Below are 15,386 nucleotides of genomic sequence, written 5' to 3' on the forward strand. Positions count from 1 at the left end.
CTCTAGAATTGCCCCTGGAGGTGATTGGGGGACCATATGGGATGCAAGGGATCAAAACCGGGTTGGCTGCAAGAGAAGTGTGCTCTACATGCTATACTATCCCTCTGACCACAAATAAGGTGTTTTTTTCTTTTCTTTTTTTTGTTTGCATTTTTGGGTCACACCCAGCGATGCACAGGGGTCACTCCTGGCTTTGCACTCAAGAATTACTCCTGGCAGTGCTCGGGGGACCATATGGGATACTGGAATCAAACCTGGGTCGGCCATGTGCAAGGCAAATGCCCTACCCACTGTGCTACACTCTAGCCCCAGAAGGTGTGTTTTTGAGATGAGGGCCCCTAGCTGGGAGTGGCTGTGGGAAGGCCGGCGGGGGTGGGGGGGGGGAACGGGGCATCTGGGAATATGAAAGCAGGAGTCTTGGTTGTAGTACATTGGGGTGTTCCAGCTTGGTGCCTTCATCTAGATATTGAAGACTTGGAGGTTAAGGGTTAGGAACAAAGGAAAGTCATTAGCATTTTGGTGTTCTCTTATAGCAATACACACATCTTAGTCATTGAGAGTATCCAAAGGGGCCGAGAGATGGCTCAGAGGCTGTCTTCTAAGCTTGAGGCTACAAGTTTGATGCCTGGTATAGCCCCCGTGTGTGCCGAGTATTCACTGTTTCGGCAGCTCTACTATCAAATCCCACAGCACTGCAGCTAGTGTGAGTGTTACCATTTGAAGTCTAACGCACAAGGATCACTAAAAAGATGCTCGGACAACTGACGGTGTTTGGGGGAAGTTTGCCTTATGGCTCTAGGGCTTTGCTCCTGGGTGGCTTCCACTGGTGATCAGGGCACTGTGGTGACAGGGATTGAACCCAGGCTTCCCTGATGCAAAGTACACGGTCATCATATACAAATCTTAATGGTAATAGACAATTGATATAAAAGCTTATATATAAGGAATTACATGTTAATAGTTATATGTAGATTCAGAATAATCCAATATAATTCTGAAACCACTGTCTTTTGAGTCCAGTTAAAATTTTTTTGTTTAGGTGCAAGTCCTTTGGTAAATTCATTGCCGTGCTTTCAACATCATTTCAAACTGTTTCTCTGGGTGATTAAGTCACTAACTTGATACTTTGCAAGTTTCATTTGTTTTACTTTGCTTTAGAATTTAAATAGTACTTTTAAAAATTATTTTATCATATATGCATATGTATACTGACATACATGTATAGTTGCTTTTTTTCAGATAAACAAGGGCATACCACTTTGAACTTCTGTCTTTTCCACCTAGCCATGTATATGAGAGACAAACATTATTTTATAAAGAAATTTTGAAATATGCTGTCATTTAGAAACATAATTAAACTTTAAAAACAAAGATGCAGAGAATGATTTTCTCCTACTCAAACACCCAGGAACAGTTTGTACTGGGAACTCATGCTAAAAAAGTCAGATTTTTTTCGTGCATGCTTAGTAGGCAAGTCATATTTAAAGGAAGAAGTATTTTAGTTTTTTTTCTTATTATCTGATATATGTCCTTTAATAGCCTGGTCCTCAGCTGTAAATGGTATATCTTGAAGACTATCCAGCATGGCTTTTTAAAAATAATCCTATTGGAGCTTGTCTCTGAATTTCCAAGACATGGCCTTCTTAAATATCCTAGTGTTTAAGAAGAAAAAAATATGTAAATAAAATTCCTTTATGCAGATGCATCCTACCACATTCATTGCCAGCCAGATTCTTGCGAATCATGATAAACAGATGCGACTGAACTAAATGACTAAGTAGAATTATGGAGATAGAGTCTATTATCTTATTTTTCAGTATTGGGGAGAGAGAGAAAAGGACATTAAATAAATTTTACCTGTGTGATGATTAGAGTAACCCCCAAGAATTCTAATAATTTGATTATAGAAGGTGAGAGGTACTTCTGAGGAATGGAAAGAGCTTCGCCTGCCAGGGAACAGGCTTTTAGGCACCTGGATTCTGCTTTTCCAGAAAACCGGGTTTTAGAAATTGGTGTGCAGTTGCAGGAAATCTGCCTACTGTTTAACTTTTTTGCGACTTATTTTTCTCATTTGTTTCTTTATTTGGGGGTCTTCCAGTTGGTGCTCACAGGGCCAGGGGCCCCTCCCAGTGATTCTCAGACAACTGGGTCTGCCAACTGGTCATAGGACATTTCTTCCGGCTGAGGAAAATTCACACTGGCCTGCTTGGGCATGGGGGCATCCAGGCCTGTACTGGGCAGTGCCAGGAGAGGGAACAGACACTTGTGCCAGGGATCAGACAAGGGCTGGCCATATGCATGCATCTTAACACTTATATTATCCCTCTGGTCCCTTTTTTGCTTTTCTTTTCAAAAGAAAATTGAAGTAAAATTCACAAAACAAGCTTTCTTATTAAAAATTATTCGGGGCCTCCAAAGCTGTGCTCAGATGACCTGGTGCTCCCTCTCACCACTGGCTTTTCTCATGAACTGTGCTGACAGTTTGGTGTGAGGGCCCCGGGATGCTTTGGCCTGGCAGATTGAAACACCAGGACTAGTCTAGAGGTGCTTGGGGGCAGCCAGGGCCATAACTAGTGGTCCTGGGACTGAGCTGGAGTGGGGTGCATTCAAGGCCGGCCCTTCACTCCTGTGAAGCCCCATTTTTCTATTCTAAAATATAAGACACTTTCCATGGGACCTTGACAGTGTTGTGCCACTATTGATACTATAACCTGAATCATTGTCCCTAAACAACCCGTATTATTTGCTTTCTCTGGATACACCTATTTGGGAATTCGGGAACACACTCATATCTTTTCATTGAATTGCTTTCACTTAACTTTCATCCTTATACTAAATACCAGTGCTTCGCTTTACTGGCCAGATTTATGTCTATCGTCTGGCTATGCCACAATTGATCCATCCAACAGCTGATAGCTGTTTTGGTCATTTTCACCTTTAGGGTTTTGGGGATTAGCCACAGCTATAATGAATATTGCTGCTATGAACATTGGTTTATAAGTTTTTATTTGAATACCTGACTTCAGTTCTTTTAGTATCTAAATGGCTGGGTTTTATGGTTAGCTATTTTAACTGCATAACTCTTTGTGCTTGTGTTCTTTAAAGCACAAATATTACAATTTAACTCTTATCCATTCATTCAGTTTTTCTTTTTGCTGCCTATATTTTTGGTATTATGTTTTTGGTGCATTTTTGGTCTAAGTATCCACTGCTAATCCAACATTACAAAGCTTTATCTCTGATTTTCTTAGAATTTTGTAGTTGTATTTATTTTATTTTAACTTATTTGGGGGGGGATGGATTTTGAGAGTCATACTCAGCAGTGCTCAGGGGACCATGTACGGTGCCAAGAATTTAACCAGGGTTGACTTCGTGCAAGGCAAAGCACCTCAACCCTGCACTATCTCTTTGACCCCGTTTTATTTTATGTGGGGGTGGGGGGTTGGACCTGGAAATTCTCAGGGGTTGTTTGGGGTTCTGTGCTCAGGAATGAGTCTTGGTAGTGCTCAGGGGATGAGATACAGTGCTGGGAATTTGAGCCAAGATCACTCTCCTGCAGCTGCCTGCAAGACAAATGTCCTACCCTCTGTCCTATTTCTCTGGCCCTATATGTTCTTTATTTAAATTTTTGAAAAATTTTGTTTGAGGGTCACACCTGGCTATGGTCAGGGCTTACTCCTGGCTCTGGGAACATATGGGGTGCCAGGGGCACCTTCAGGGCCACTCTTCCCCATGACTGTTCAGTGATTGTTCCTGGTGTTTCTCAAGGTCACCTGGGTCACAGCCAGTAGTATCCTTGGGCCTTGGGGTTCTGGGGATCAAATTCAGGACTTCATTCATGCTAGGTATATAGCTTAGCTACTTGCGCTATTGTCTCCCCAGCCTCAAGTTTTATAGGCTTAACTCATACATTTGAGAGCTTGTTTGGAGGTTCTAGTAGGGGAGCGCAGCTACTTGTATACCCTCTACCGAAGACCAGTCTGTCTCTGTTCGGGAAAGGCTGTCCTTTTCAGCTTTGGGAGGGACACACAATGGAGTGGTGAGGGGGGAAGGGGACACCCGCCTAGCCAGCCAGATCAGCCAAATCAACCTTGGAAATCAATGGGGTGACAGATGTCACAGCCAGATTGCCCTCACATCCAGCCAGATGGATTGGACTGGAGGGACAGCACAGCGAGTAGGGTGTTTGCCTTGCACTCGGCCGACCCAGGTTCGATTCCTCCATCCCTCTCGGAGAGCCCGGCAAACTACCGAGAGTATCCCAGCCGCGCAGCAGAGCCTGGCAAGCTACCCGTGGCGTATTTGATATGCCAAAACCGGTAACAACAAGTCTCACAATGGAGACGTTACTGGTGCCTGCTCAAGCAAATCGATGAACAACCGGATGACAGTGCTACAACTCATACATTTAGATTTCTGATCCATTTGCCTGTGGTGCAGGGAGATGTCCAACTTCACTCATTTGTTTCTGTATGTCTACTTGTCTCAGCACCATTTGCTAAAGAGACTCTCCTGCCATGAAATTTCCTTGACATCCTGGCTGCACATCAGTTGTCCACCAGAATAAACTTTTTATTATTTTTTTGTTTGTCTTTGGGTCACTCCTGGCAAGCTCAGGGGACCACATGGGATGCTGGGGATCAAACCTGGGGTTGGCCATTATAAGGCAAGCTCCCTGTCTGCTGTACTCTGGCCCATCAAAGGAGTTTTATTTCTGCACTGATAGTTCTATTCCTCTCATCTCTGCCTCCCAAAGCTGTGGTCTGGGGACCCTGGAGCTACTCTGGGTGACATTTGGTGTACTGAGCTGGAAGGTTCAATTCTTGGGCTTTGCCGTGTGGCAATTGGCCTGGTGGTGCTTGGGAGTGCATGAGATGCCAGGGATTAAATGCTGACCACTGCACCCACAGAGCACTTGACTACTGAGCACCCTGTCCAGCTCTGGGATATTTTGGTTCTGCTTGAGGGGCCACACCTGGTGGTGCTCACAGCTTACTCTTGGCTCTACGCTCAGGGGTCACTGCTGAAGGAGTTCAGGGATCATATAGGTTGTTGCTGGGGATGGAGCCAAGGTTAGCAGGACAAGTGACCTACCTGTAGTAGTATCACTCCCCTGCCAATTTTTTTGAAATATCAAAAGGACATTTAATGAAGGTGTTTTTATATGCAAATATCACAATGACCCATATAAATCAATTGCTTAAAATGCCCTGAAGATAGTCGTGCTTCCTTTAAGCTTTTATTATCATAGAATCAGTGCTCTGTCATCTCTGTATATAGTCTGGGCCGGGTGTCTGTAAGACCATAGTAAGCGCCATGTGCTAATACTGGCTTTAATTTGGTTTTATTTCATTATTTTTTTTTCAGAGGAATTCAAAAGTGGGCTGAGTCCCGAGTGGGAGTATTCTCTTAATTTCATTTTCAAATGATTTGATACGTATATACAAAAATACAGCTCATTTTGGCATATGACTTGCTATTACTTTTAAGGGGATGGTTTTCCCATCAGCGTATCCTTGAAAACATGTGCCAGTTCTTGGGCTCTGTTAGTCACTTTCTGTGCCTCCATCTTTCTTTGCTGAAGCAAAGCTCTTACCATCCTCCTCTCTCTCGCCCACCTCGATATAAGCAATTTCAATGGCCTTATTAGCAAGAAGTTCCCAATCTTAAATTAACTGTAAATAATTCATTTGAAGGTGTTGATTGAAATGTTGGGGAGGAAAGGAGAGAAGGGAAATAAGCTTCTATTTTTATGTATTTTTTTCCAAACTTGGTGCTGGGGGCTACCAGGATTCTACCTGGTATTGCTGGGGACATTGAGGCTATTGGACACCTAAGCTGGGCCCCCTGATATGCTCCTAGGCATGTCATGCATGAGTGCCCGCGCTTGGAGCTAAATCACCCAGCTCCATACTATGATTTAAATTTTGTTCTTACTGATTTTACTTTTTGTTCACTATATTTTAATGGTTATACACATAGATTTTGGTTACTTGTATGTATGTAATACAAGTTACATACTATAGCACTGTAGCACTGTTGTCCTGTTGTTCATCGATTTGCTCGAGCGGGCACCAGTAATGTCTCCATTGTGAGACTTGTTACTGTTCGTGGCATATCAAATATGCCACGGGTAGCTTGCCAGGCTCTGCTGTGCAGGCGGGATACTCTCGGTAGCTTGCCAGGCTCTCCGAGAGGGATGGAGGAATCGAACCTGGGTCAGCCGTGTGCAAGAAAAACAAATTATTTTTGGTTAGTGTTTTGAATCAAATCTAGCACAGTGCTGGTGGCCGGGGTCCTCCAGGCAGAGCATCAGGCACTATTCCGTCTTGGGGAGCAAACCTGGGCTCTCACACCTGCCAGACCTGTACTCTAACACTTTAGCCCCTTCCTGACTACATGTTACATAAATATAAGTATCATTAAATCACTCATACTCTTTTTTTTGCGGGAGTGTGGGGAGCCACACTCAGTGGTGCCCGAGGATCATTTTTGGTGGTGCTTGAGGGACTATATGGAATGCTGGGCATCAAACCTGAAGCAGTTGCTTTCAGTTGCTGGGGAAAGTACCTTACCCGCTCAACTCTCTCTCCAGCTCCTCAATCACCCATACTCTTGCCATTCAATAGTTAAGAATCCATTTTTCCAAGATGGGATATAGTTCAAAGGGCTGATGCATGCACCCTCACTCAGCAGCACATGGCCCCCCACGCATTTCTGGGAACGGACTCCCCAGCAACACACAGAGAGGCCCGAGCACCACTGGGTGAGGCATTAGAAGAATCAGTGATCATTGATGCTGAATGTGAGGGTTTCTATTTTTTTTCTTTTTGGGTCACACCCAGTGATGCACAAGGGATACTCCTGGTTCTACACTCAGGAATTACTCCTAGTGGTGTTCGGGGGGCCATATGGAATGCTGGGGATCAAACCTGGGTCAGCCGGGTACAAGGCAAACGCCCTATCCCCTGTGTTATCGCTCCAGCCCCAGAGGGTTGCTATTATTGCTAAGACCATGCTCTCCAAATAATTAAACGAATTTGAGGCCACACCCTACAATGTTTGGGGGCTTACTCCTGGCTCTCTGCCCACGAATGACTGCTGGTAGGGCTCAGGGGACCAAATGGGCTGCTGGTATTTGAACTTGATTAACAGTTAACCTTTGTACAATCTCTCCAGACCTTCAAATAACTTTTGTTTTATTTTTTGAGTGTTGGGGGAACACAGGCAAGTTGCTCAGAGACCTATTCTCTTCTTGGTGCTCAGGGGTTACTTCTGGTGGTTTGGGGACCATATAAGGTGCTGGGGATTGGCCCCACACTCCCAGCATGCAAAGCCTGTGCTGAACCTGCTGAAATAATTTTTTTTAATTCCAGACTTTACAACTTTTGAGGAATAACCTCTATATCTCAGTCTTTGTTGCTGTGATTTGATTTGTTGATTTTCAACACTATTCCTTGACCTCCTCACCTCTGTTCTCTATTTTATCATCCCTCCAGATTAATCAGAAAAGCACGCTGGTCCCAGATATTAAGAGTGATTTGAATTTCCTAATGCTTAGTAAGTGCCATGTACTTACTTACCTCAAAAGTTATCATTTAAGTACGTACTTTTACTTCGTCCTCACTCCACTCTTCACCTCTGCCTTTTTTTTTTTTTTTTTTTGTCTTCTGGAGCACACCTGGCTGTGTTCAGGGACTATTTATTGCCCAGTGCTCGGGGATCACTCCTGGTTGTGCTTCAGAAATCATACGGTGCTGAGGATAAAACCCTGATCTCCAGCTTGCAAATCACATTTGTTGGCCTTTGTGTGATTTCCCAGCCCTCTTCCCTTCTCTTTTCTGTTGTTGTGATCACTGGAGAACACATTTTTGTTTGGGAGCTTGTGTGCTTAGTGGATGTGTGCTTAGTGGCTATGCTCCCTGGAGGCTTCATACCTCTGTTGGTGCTCCCACACTCTTGGCAGTGATCCTCTGTGGACTTCATAAACTTGATTGTGTTCCTGGGAATTCCAAATGGCAGTAGAACTGGAATCACAATAGCGTGGAGCAGTGCCTGGGATGGAACTTGAGATCCCACAAATGCAAGGCAGATGCTATCACTGAGCTATCCTACTCTACTCTTCCTAATTCTCAAAAAAACCTAATGAGTTTTTACACTGTTCTACTGAACGGAAAAGAAAAATGGGTCCAACTGCAGCAGACTGCACTTCAGAAAAGAATGACCCATGAAATGTTGTCTGCTACAAGCCCTGTGTTTCAATATGGAGGGTTCTTAGTACACTTAGAATTGAACTGCCATATGACCCAGTTTTTCCACTTAGGGGCCTCTATCCCCAAGACATAAAAACACACTTTCAAAAGGACATATGCACACCATGATTTATTGCTGCACTCAGAACAATAGCCAAGATATGGAATAGACCTAGATTATGGATTATGAAGATGTGGTATATATACACAATGGAATACTATGCAGCGGCAAGGAACAATGAAATCATACAATTTGCAACAACCTGGTTGGAACTGGAAGATATCGTGTCGAATGAAGTAAGCCAGAAGAAGAAAGACAAACACAGGATGATCTCACTTATCTGTGGAATATAGAACACTGGATGAGGAAATGGATTGTAGTACAAGGGGGCTGCTTAGATCCTTGACCTCAGAGTTTAGAGAGGAGAAAGCCAGAGAAGGAAATAAATCAAGGGGGAAAGAAGAGAATAAGAAGTAATGGGTTAACAGGCATCAGGTTAATAGTTATAGCAGTGATATGAGTAAGGGGTAGAGCCATATAACCAAAACACAGATTCAGCAGAACTGAAAACATGAGACCTAAGTGGCAACCACTGAAATTCTGTAAAGTGCCTGTCAAACTGACAGAGAGAGGTAGAAGAGAAGTTGGGATGGGGAGGGAATCTGGGAACACTGGTGGAGAGAAGTTGACACTGGTGGAGAGATTGGTGTTGAATAATTGTATCATAGCTATCATTAACTGTAAATCATGGCTCTTTAATAAAAATTTCAAAAGAAAATGACCCACAAACATATGCCTAGCCCCATCTGCTTTTTCTTTTTTGCTTTTGGGCCAGATTCAGCAGTGCTTAGGGCTTACTCCTGGCTCTGCACTCAGGGATCACTCCTAGTGGTGCATGGGGGACCATATGGGATTGAGGGTGACAGGGATTGAGTCTGACCAGGGGTGACAGAGATTGAGCCTGGGTCAGCCACGTACAAGGCAAACACCCTACCTGTGGTAGTTTTGCTCCCCCAACACCCGTTATCTGCTTTGCAATACATTCATTCTTTCCTCTCTCCCTGAGTCTGGATAAGTCTGTGTGAGTTCCTTGGTGAACAGAACACTGAAAATACTGCTCCTGAAAATTTGCAGAAATAGATGTAAGAAGCTAGAAAAGCTATTGCCCTTTTCTTATGGATTCTTGCCTTTAGAACCCAACCATCTATTGTGAGGGAGCCCAGGAGCCTGGGGAGGTGTACCACCAATAAAGCTCACTCAGTCTGAGCACACAGCAGACTGACCAGACACAGAAAAACCAAACCCTCAGGTATTTCTTGGTTCCAGTCATTGAGTCACCTTCATTATTTTGGTCTGTCTTCTAGCCGAGGTCCCAGACATTGTAGAATAAAGACAAACAATCCTTATCCTGCCCTATCCAGATTCCTGACCCACAGAACCCACAAGAGTGAAACAGTGTTGTTTGATGCTTTGTATCGAGGTTTTTTGATACCCAGTGATAGATTAGCTCAGTATCAAGGAGCCTGAGCAAGCAAGGGATGGATCCTGGGCTTGACCTTAGCTCTGCCTATCTCCAGAGTCCGGCATCTGGGAAGGCGGCTATAGATGCTTGCCAGGACTGTGTTAATGCAGGACCACACTCTGAGGATACACACAACAGAAATTTCTTCTCTCGTGGTTCTGGGGTTGGGATTCTGATGATGGTGTTGGTGAGAGCCACGGGTTTGTTATTTGCACTTCATGGTCCCCCAAGTTTCCCACCCCCCCCCCCATGGCTCAAGCCCTCCCTCCCCACACCAAAAAAAAAACCCACAAAATAACAAAAAACAAAACAAAACAGAACCCATAACCCAGTCAAACTGGAAATGTAGAAAACTATCCATGTCACTGGTTAAAATGAACAAGAAACAAGAAAAGCAGAGATGCAGGAAGTATTGGGTGGAAGCTTAGAATTTGGGGAGAGCATGTCCTCCAGCTTGCCTTTGCTGTTTTGTTTTGGAAATTTGTAAACAGAATGGATTGACTTGATTGGATAAAATGCAGAAGCCTGTCATCAGCAATCATTCATCCAGGGAGCGGGTCTCGGCTGGCCCATGGGGAAACTCAAGTTTGACCTGCGCCCACCATCAGATGGCAGAGCAGCCCCCTGCGCAATCTCCCCTTTCTTCCCCGAATCCCCCACGGACCGTCCCCTGCTTTCCTTGTTCGGACTCCCATCCTTCCCCTCGGGCTGCTTCTGGGGGCTGTTTGTTGCTGGTGAGTTGACAGTGTGGATGCTGCCGACTTCCGAAGTCATTTATATGGGTATTACTACCGTAAATTCTTTATGAAATAAAAATCAATAGTCGCCGACATCCTGAGTAGTGAGGAAAATAATTGTTTATGGCACTCAGCTTAAGCTGTTCTGGTAATCACGTTGAAAAATACAATATTTATTCATTAGATCAAATTTAATGAGGCCTCCTGGCAGTAATTATAAAAATTACTGTAGCAGTAAATTACTAATGAGTTGTGCTGTGCTTCCTACCTGTGAAGGACTGCGGCTTGGAGCAACCTGCTCCCCAGATGAGGACGAAGGGAGGGCACCCCGCGCTGCTCTCACCCACATGAGAAAGGACCGGGGGATCCGCACCACAAAAGCCAACCAGAGGGGGAAAAAAAATAAGGCAGTGAAAAAGCACCCTTGTGTGCATGCACATGTGCATGCATTTGTGTTGTGTGTGTGCGCGCATGCACATGTGCACGTGTTGTATGCGCTGTGCATACGTGGATGCGCGCATGTGCGTGTGTTGTATGTGTGTGCGCGCATGTGTGTGCAGACTTCTTGCAGTATGTGTGTGTGCATGTGTAGGAGACTTCTTCCAGTGTGTGTGTGTGTGTGTGTGTGCGGGCATGTGTGTGTTATATGTGCATGTGTACGTGTGTGTGCAGGTGACTTCTTGCAGTGTGTGTGTATAGGAGGCTACTTGCAGTGTGTGTGTGTGTTTGCTTGTGTGTGTAGGAGACTTCTTGCAGTGTGTGTACGTGTGTGTAGACTTCTTGCAGTGTGTGTATGTGTGTGCGTGTGAGTGTAGGGGGCTTTTTGCAGTGTGTGTGTGTGTGTGTGTGTGGGTGGGTGGGTGGCTTTTTGCAGCCTCCAGAACAGGATCAAGATTAGAGCCGTCTTTTCCCCAAAGGTGAGCCGCCGCAGCTCGGCGACTTGAGGTTGCCCGCGTGCTGGGGTCGCCGAGGCACGGCACCGAGGCGCCCTAATCTGCTGCCTGAGAAGGACGACGCGGCTGCTTACAGATTAAGGCTGCAAACAGATTCCAGACACCCGCGGCCCTGCAGCGCTGGGGCCCGCACTCTGACCGCCGGCTGCGGGCGCTGCTGCGCGCGCTCCCCGCCAGCCGGGGGCGCTGCCCTGCGTCTCACACACCAGCTAGACTGCTGATTTGCTGTTTACAACATAAAGCCAGCCTTTTTTTTTTTTTCTTTTCGGATACGAGTAATTACTTTTGATTGAAGCCTATAGTTTTTTGGTTTTTTTCAAAACACGAGATATGTTGATCTGAGAACAAGCAGTTTATTTATTCAGTAGGGGTAGGCTTGGGCTACACCTGGCTGTACTCAGGGCTTACTCCTGGCCCAGGGATCACTCCCAGCAGTGCTCAGGAGACCATATGATGCTGGATATGGAACCAGCGTTGGCCATGGGCAAGGAAAGCACCCTAACCTTAGTACTCTCTCTCCAGCCCCCTTTGAGGACAGGAGTAAACAAAAATACATTAACAGAGTTTGACGAGTACGTGGAACCAGTTGGGGTTTGATTTCATGTGGCAGGGCAATTTTCTGGCTTCCTGGAGATAGGGGTAACTGGACTGACCCCTCAGACATTAGCAGGGCCACTGTGTCTGTTGATTGGGGTAGCCTTTGCTCCAGGCCTTCACAGGAGGGTCCTACCTGGTCAGGGGAGGACTCCCCATCCCCCCCCCCACAGCAGCTGGAATCTGGTAACCAGCAGACACCCCCCTCCCCCAAGCCTTTTCCTTCTGTCCCCCTCAAAAGCAGTGTCTGAATAAGCATTCGTTCTGCCTGTGCGAGTGACAACTATCTATTCAGGCAGTGCCTGCTATTGTCTTCTCACCTAGAGGATTCTTGTTTAACTTGAAGAATTCTGACAGCATCTCCGAATGTCACACTGCAGGCGGGTTCAGCCACTCCTCTCCAGGGGAGGGTGCAGTGACATTAGACTGTACATTTTTTCCCTTTAAATTGCAGAGGCCTTAAAACGAGATTGTCAGGTTTGTTGGCTTGTCAGATGAAAGTATCAAGATTGTCACAGTGTATTATATCACTATAACATGATCATTGTACACGAAACTAATGAGTAATATTGTACTTAGTGGTGGGACTGAGTCACGTTAAAAGTGGTGAGCAGCCTCACGTGTTACCAGGAGAATTCAGGGAAAGTGGGTCCAGGTGCCAGGCAAGGCCGTTCCAGGGAGAGGTGGGTTGAGGGGTGCCAGTGAAGGCTGCTTTGCTGAGACCAGAGCAGAAGGCATTTCAGAGGTGTGTGCGCCCCTCCAGTGCTCAGATAAAATGATTTTTGAAGGAAAGGGTGCCTGGGTGCCTTTTCTTCATAATTTGAACTATAGAGGTTCAAACCAGAAACAATTTGAAAAGGAGGGTTATTTCAGTCTTTACTTGCTTTCAGCACTCCTGGGAGATTCTTTTATTTCATATTTTTGATTTTTTTTTGGTGGGGGTGGGGGTGGGTGCAGGGGGTGGTGACACCCATGGGTGCTCAGTGCTTACTCCTGCCTCAGGGATCACTCCTGGTGGTGCTCTGGGACCATATGGGGTACTGAGGGTCATACCCGGGCCGGCCATGTGCAAAACAAGCGCCTTAGTGGCTGCACTACCTCTCTGGCTTTCCTGGGTGATTTCCCCCCACTGGTTCTTTCATTCATGACATGTTAATAAACCCTACCAATGTGCCCCACACATGCCAGACACAGACCCGCCACCCCCACCCCGACCCCTCTACTCCCAGGAGTGCAAACCACAGTGTCCAGGCTAGCAGGGCAGCTGCGCAGACAAGGAGCAAGGCAGATGCAGAGGAGTTCCTGCTACCGTGGGCAGGGAGGGTGGTGGGGCTAGCGGCTGGACTGGGGCAGACCTCACGTATGGATGGGGAGGACGTGACAGCAACGCTGACAACTCAGACGCTGAAGATGCGCTGGGATGGGGAAGCAACGAGAAGCCGTGTGGTAGGTGGGAGATGGATGCGCAGAGTCCAAGGAAGGAACTGACGCGGTTCCGCGGGGTCGGATGGGGCTATAATGGAAGCGGCAGCCCCATAGGCATCGTGTGAAGAATGTACCCACCGGGCGCACAGATCTGATTTGTCCGGGTTTGAACAGCACCAGCATCAGCACCAGCGGCAGCACGCGATACGGTTCAGGTGTGGTGGGAGTCACGACGATGGCGGGGAACTCACTGCTCAGCGGCAGGGTGTTGGGGGAACTCCGGGCTTGCTCCCGGTAGGCGGACATCAGGGGGGCAGGCTAGACATAATAGGGCGAGGCTGGGGAACGCCTGGCGCCGCCTTTCCTGTTATTGCTACTGTTGCTGCCGTGACTGGGAGTCGCGGGGGAGGGGGTTGCACTCATGCTCGGGGCGGTGCTCACCCGGCTTGCACCCTTGTGCGTGTGCACATTCTGGCGTCGAGCTCAGCAGGGGGCGTGTCAGAGTCTCTCTTCTGGCCTGAGTAGTCGCAAGTCTGTTTTAGAGGCTGCCGGGTGCTAGGGCTCAAGGTGTAGGGTAGCTGTGCTGCCCGAGGTCATCCACTGTCATGGTGCCCGGAGGGGAGGGCCCTAGGGAGTAGAGGCACGTGTGGGTGCACCAGGCATTCAATTGCAGCAGCCTTAGATGCAGGAGGCAGGAGGCTTTAGTCACCAAGTCATCCCCTGACGCCTGCCTCCGAATTTTTCTTGTGTCTGAATGCAGAAGAGAAGGGAAGAGCAAGCATTTACCTCCTCAGCTTAGGATTGCACTATCCCGAAGTAAAAACTCAGTTGCTTTGTCAGCATGGAGCCACACCTTCATGGGAGGTGGAAGACCAGCTTGCACATGCATCAGGCTTGAGGGACGTCCCCTAGATTTATTCAATATACAATCTGTACCGCCATTCCCAGAGCCGAGAACTAAGACAGCATTCTTGAGTGTCTACCAAGCGGGGAACTTGAAATCTGTTTTTCCCAACACCAGCTGCTCTTGTGCCTCCTAATACAGAAAAGCTGTTTCCTAAAACTGACAGTTTGTTTGTTTTGTTTTTTGTTTTGAGCCTGTGTCCCGCTGTGTTCAGGGCTTACTCCTGGCTTGGGGCTCAAGGATCACTCCTAGTGTTGCTCAGGGGGCAAATCACCTAATTTGAATGCTGGGGATTCAAATTAGGGTCCACCACGTACAAGCCAAGGGCCTTACCTCCTGGACTATCTCTCTGGCTCCTAAAAATGCTAGGATTTAAAGGACTTATCTGTGCTACAAAATGCACAGCTGTTCATCTTATGAATTGCACTTTTACCTGAAGAAGGAAATTTCCCTACCAGAACCACAAGACAAATTAAATACCTAGACCCCAGATCAAAGATGTCAGTAGAGTACTAGGGCCTAGTTTTCTGTCCGCTTCACCGTCATCTCCATTTCCCAAAACTCAGGAGCAGCCTTGGAGAATGGCGAGGGAAATTTTCTTCTCTCTTCCACCCCCGCCGCCCTTCTAGACTGGTGGAGGATCACCTTACCTGGGTAACTTGTGAACAGATTAATAATGGATAATCCGAGACTGGTTCCTGGGAAATGATTCAGTCAAATACATATTTTATCCCATTTATTTCTTCCTCCGGATCTCCCCCTGTTTATTCTTGCTATTAGTCATGGCCGGGGGTGGGTGTGGGGGGTTCTTGTGCAGGTGGTCGTGCAGACCTGTCATTAACTTTCCCACTGGGTAAGACAGCATCTTTGCTTATGCAGGAGATTGTGGTGGTCTCATTTTCTGAGGAGCTTTTTCTGGAGGGAAAGTGTTCATCCAGGGGTTGACTGAGCGCTTTCACTAAAATGTCTGAAAAAAAAAATGCAATGATGTGGAGATT

This window comes from Sorex araneus, chromosome X (genome assembly GCF_027595985.1).
Source record: "Sorex araneus isolate mSorAra2 chromosome X, mSorAra2.pri, whole genome shotgun sequence".
Taxonomy (NCBI): domain Eukaryota; kingdom Metazoa; phylum Chordata; class Mammalia; order Eulipotyphla; family Soricidae; genus Sorex; species Sorex araneus.